Consider the following 5,617-nt stretch of genomic DNA (forward strand, 5'->3'; position numbering starts at 1 on the left):
TTAAGATATATCTGAGTGCTGCTACATGACAGTTGCTGGGAATCGAGCAGTTAAATCATCCCTGAAAAAATTTACCTATGTACCAATGCACTGTTTACATTGCATGCAAAAGAATCTTGACAAAAGGATAAAAAGAGTGACTTGGTCCCTATTTGACTTAAAATAAAACATGATTACATTATATAAAATGATTCTTTTTCCTTTAAAGTTTATTTATTTTGCATCTTTACACCCAATGTGGAACTCAAATTTATGACCCCAAGATCAAAAGTAGCATGCTCTTCCAACTGAGCCAGCCAAGTACCCCACTTATGTGATGATTAACAGAAACAGGAAAAAAAAAAAGTATATATGACTGCGTAGGGTGAAAAACGGGTTGTAATCCCATGTCTCCTAAAATATTTTAATAATAAATTTACATGTGATTTTGGTATAATATTTTTGATTTACAGCAGGACAGAATCGTATTCAGAAATCACTACCTCAGCACTGAAAACAGTGAGTAAACCATGTAAACGGCATGGCAAGCATGAGCCTAGATTCTTGAGCCTGATTTCTTGCAAATTAAGTATCAGAGCTCTTTGGCAACAAAAGTGGAGGACCTGAGTCTCCCCCTTGTTCTATCACTAGTTATACAACCTGAAAAACTGTTTAAATTTACTGAGCTTCCATGTGCTCAAGAGAGAGATAATGAGATGGTAAGTGAAACACTTTGCTAATTGTGAAAAATACAGGATTCTTGTAAGATGACCAGGCAACTAAAATTGAAACATGGAAGCTTTGGAGAAAAGTCAGTAAATTGTCCAAAAGTCAGGAGATGTAGGTTCTATCACCATTAACTCCTATGTTTCCAGAAAAGTAACTTAATTTCCCTGAGACTTCATTCTGTTATAATAATGAAGTTCAGTCAGATGATCGGTAAGGGTACTTGCAAATCCAAAGTTTCATAAATCACAAATATATAATTGTGACAAACAGAATGAGGCTTCAAGTTTTGATTGTGAGTAAATTACAGGAAACAGTCAAGAGACAGCTATTAACAAAACAGAAACCCCCCAAGGGAGACTCAGAAGGAATGGTTAGGCTAGTGACAGAGGCAAGACATGGATTAATAAGTCAGAGAGAAAGAGCATGCAATATTTATTTTGTACACTGTTTCTGCCAAGCATATGATACATCCTTTACACATTGTGTCTGATTTCACAATTAAACCATGTGGTGCATTGTTGTTATTGCCATTCCACACAGGAGGTAACAGGTACAGAAAGGGTGTACCTACAATTAACACCTAGGTCCGGTTTCTATTTTATATTGCCTTCCACTTGCTTAGGAAATAGATGGAAACAAAATTATAAGTCATTAAAAAGGAACTGGTTGATGGTGACACATACTCTGAAATGCTTTTGGTAAATAAAACAGAGTAAAAGCAGTAACACTGCAGTAGAACTTGGAAGAAGAGAAGTAAAGGGCTTGATTCAATGGTCAAATCTGCAAGAATTAATTTGAAAAATATAAGAGGATTAAACAGAGACACATGGGAATTACTGACATCAATGAAAACTTGGCTGTGATGAAAGAATATGAAATACTAGCAGGTAGTTAGGAGGATAGATCAATACACTCTGGTAATGTTTATCATCAAAAGGAGAAAAACAGAGGGTGGCGGCAGGCCAGACGTGGTATTTTCAAGGTGTTCCCAGAAAAATCAAAGGGGAAATAGGAGGAAGCATTGGAGTAGTAGTTAGTCATGGATTCCCAGCTGGGTAGGAATCAAGTAAGTGTGTGACAAACGTAGAGGTTCCAGAAATACTGAAATTATTTCTGATGCAAAATATCTTACACTGTTACTGTTTTATCACTATAATTGTATGCATTTATTACCTGAACAACCATTTGATACCTTTCACCAAGAGTGGCAACCCTTTCTTTCCCACAAATTTTCACATAACCTATTAGTATTCAGTAACATGTTACATTGACCTATCAGTCAGCAATCCCTTATTTTGCAGGCCAACACACAACAAAATGCATGTCTGAAGAATGGATAAAATATGAGCTCTATTTTTGTTATTAACCAATGAAAATGAAAACTAATTAAAAAAAAACTCTTCCTTCTCTATCCCTACGTTACTAAAAAAAAGTTTGTCTTTTGTTATGAGAATTTATTGTGCGCCTTTCTATTGGGTCCTTAACAACACAGGGGATAACTTTTCAAATGACTTTAAAAGGTGAACAATTTTCTGCTTTTTTTTTTTTAATTAAAAGGCTTTTAATTTAAAAGTGTCTGTTATTGCTCCTAGTGAAATTAGGCTTTTTATTTTCTACTTCTGATGGAAATCTACTACTACTTTCTACTTTACTAATCCTTCCAATCTCCTCTCCTCACCTGTACTAATAAACCTTTTACCTTCCTGTCCAAAAGCCATCTTAAAAGATGCCACTCTTTAAGCCTCTCCTAAAACCCACCTACAGTCATTTCACAAGTAACTAATCATTCTTTACTGTGCCAAAGAGACGTGCCACTTTGGTGGTGTTTGTTAAGCGAACAAGGCTAGGCTGGGCAGAGCTACCATGAAATCCTGGTTTTGTGATGAACTGTGCCATCCTGGGAAATTCATTATTCTCTCTGGGCTTGGTTTCCTCCTGACATATACTATAGTTATTTCTTTACCCAGACTTCTATGCAGCATCTGATTTGTAGTCATATATGCATATATAATAAACTAGACAATATATTAGACACCGTATATATTTGACAAATAAACTCTATTATTTGTTGTCCTTGTTCTGAGAACCTAACATAGTTCTCATAATAATAAATGTAGGTAATAACTAGTTCTTGAATTAGTAAATGAATAGCAAAAACAAGGGCAAGAGCTTTCTGTCCCTTACTGAGAGCACTAGCCAACAGCATTGTGTTAAGCATTTCATGTGCATTCTTATTTAATTTCAATAAACCATTAAATAATAGATGTATTATCTTCATTTTCCTTTTGATATTGATGAATTTTAGAAAGTTGAATAGTTTATAAAGAATAATATAGTAAATAGGTGAAGGAAAGAAAATTTGAGCCCATGTCAATCTGATTCCAAAACTGAATGAATCAATGAAAGAAACAGATCAAGTTCTTTTTTTTTTTTTTTTTTTTTTTTTTTTTTAAATAAACGATTTCTTAATTGTGTCTGGTGGCCATGGGCCCAGTGGCTGGCACGGCAGGGAGTATTGGAGGGGGAGGGCCCCGGCTGAGTGAGGAGGGCTCACTCAGGACAGGCACAGTCAGCTCAGCTGAGCGAGGCTCAGAGTAAGGCAGTGTTCCTCACAGAAGAACACATCGGAAAAAGCTGCTCCTCTTCTGCTGGTCTGGTGTGATTTTGACTCCCTGGTTGCTCCCTTGGGGACTGTTGCCTTCCAATTTTTTGTCCATTTTTGCTTTGATGTCTCTGGCGAGAGTGAAAAATGCGTTCTCCACATTGATGTTGGCCTTCGCACTGGTCTCCATGAACTTGATTCCATAGTCCAGGGCCAGCTTTTCTCCCCGTTCCTTGGAAACTTGTCTTTTGTCGTTCACGTCACACTTGTTTCCGAGTATCATCTTTTCGACATCTGCAGAAGCATGCTCCTCAATGTTCCGAATCCAGTTCCGGATATTGTCAAAGGATTTCTCGTTGGTGATGTCATAGACCAGCATGATGCCCATTGCGCCCCTGTAATAGGCTGTTGTGATCGTCCGAAACCGTTCCTGACCAGCTGTGTCCCATATCTGTAGCTTAATTCTCTTGAATTAAGATCAAGTTCTTCAATTCAGCCAAGTTCTTCCCACACAACCACAAGGGAAAAGATACTCAGACCTTCCAATGGCCCTGGATCTCTGCCTCTGAGGTGTGCACACTGTGCAGCCTATGTCCCTTATACTCCATTCTAGCAACCAAGGACCCGGGGAGAAGCACTAAATGAATGACTTGTACAGCACACAGCATGGAAGTACAGGGACAAAGTTTGTTTTCAGAATGTAGTATTCATGTACTCTGGTGTAAACAGAAAGGAAATTATATTGTATTCGCTTAAAAAAAATCCTCTTCAAAAAAAAAAATCCTCTTCAAAAAAAATAAAATCCTCTTCAGCTTCTTGAATCTAGTAAACAATTCATTTTTATGAATCTTTAAAAAATAATTTTAAAAGCTACTTTCACATGATTGCTAAGTTGAAGTCCATCTTTTAAAAATCCCTTATCAGTTTTGTAGTTTTATGTAATTACACTCACAATGATTTCAAATTTTAAAAATCTTTCATCACTTCCAATATTGGACAAAGGCCTTTTCTACCTGGGTGCCATTCAATTTCAGCACAACATTAGGCTGGTTCCTAGAGTTGTTAGGCACATGTTCACAGTTTTAAAGCTCTCCATGTTGTTTGAGGAGGAGTCCATCTTCCCAGGTGGGATCTAATGGTCAGCATGCTTTGGTACAAGCTGTTCTCCTGCAAGGGTGTTTTTACCTTTCTTCTCTGTGACATGTTTGTGTTCTCTTCCCAAGAGCCTGCAGTAGATTGACCGCAACCAGTAACAAAGTAACCCATCCAGTTCCGATTGCAGAGCGGTTACTTATATTGGTCCAGCCATTACATATGCAAGGGCACTCCTTCAAATACACCTACCAACAAATTTTGTATTTTAACCACTTCATTAACTCCATTAATTGTTATCTCTGTAAGAATCCCTGAGTCTTTTTAGGTTCCCACAATTCTACTAAATCTGTTCTTCCTTTAGATCTTCACAGAACAAACTCCTCCTTCGGGACCCAAGGGTTTCCTCCCGGGGAAGACCTTATCTGACTGTGGCATTTGTACCCCATATCCTCCCTATTTTATCACCTTGTATTAGCTTTTTTATAGTGCTTGGAACTATTTGGAATTATCACATAATTAATTTACTTCTTTACTTTTTAATATTTTCCTCCATAGAATGTAAGACTCTTGTTCACACCAAGGTGATATCTAGGCCATAACTCAGCCAATAAATTTAAAAAAAAAGAGACAAGTTATAGTGACTCACTCTGCGTTTCTATATTCATGTAGCATGTTGGTGAAATCTCTACTGAACTGTTTAAAACTATTTGGATATATATATATTCCTCCATTAGACTCTGACCTTAGGAAATGTTAATATTCTCTTCATTTCACACAACATACAGACAATGCCCAGTAAAAACTTTTAGTTTTATTAAATAATATTTAAGAAAGTATATGCTCAATGGAGCTATGTTTTAAGCAGTGCTATGTTTTAAGTCAAATGCCATGAATCATTATCTTTCACTATTCCAGCGGGCATCAAGGTGTTTTACCTCTACAGAAGCCTTCTCCTTAGTTCTACGAACTCACAGTATGTCCGAGATTGTGTACATAAAACTAAACCTTAATGAAAGATAGTTTTCTCCCTCTCATAATATTCTTTATCTCTTTCAACAGCATTTAAGGAAAGAGCCTAAAATGAATAAAATGTTTCTGTACTTGACAATCAATGGAAAAGTGACACTAAATAACAGTATCTATAATACTAGTACTTGAACTATTGCATGTTCTATGGAAACTCCATAGTGATAGGTTCAACTGTAGAGCAAA

The 5,617-nt window shown here is 36.7% G+C and overlaps 1 pseudogene; it reads right to left on the bottom strand.

Moving 5' to 3' along the window:
- Positions 1-3,126: 3,126 nt before the first annotated feature.
- LOC112910196 (ras-related protein Rab-8A pseudogene) lies at positions 3,127-3,775 on the bottom strand (annotated as a pseudogene).
- Between the last annotated feature and the right edge of the window lie 1,842 nt (positions 3,776-5,617).

Source organism: Vulpes vulpes, chromosome 15 (assembly GCF_048418805.1).
Source record: "Vulpes vulpes isolate BD-2025 chromosome 15, VulVul3, whole genome shotgun sequence".
NCBI classification, from domain to species: domain Eukaryota; kingdom Metazoa; phylum Chordata; class Mammalia; order Carnivora; family Canidae; genus Vulpes; species Vulpes vulpes.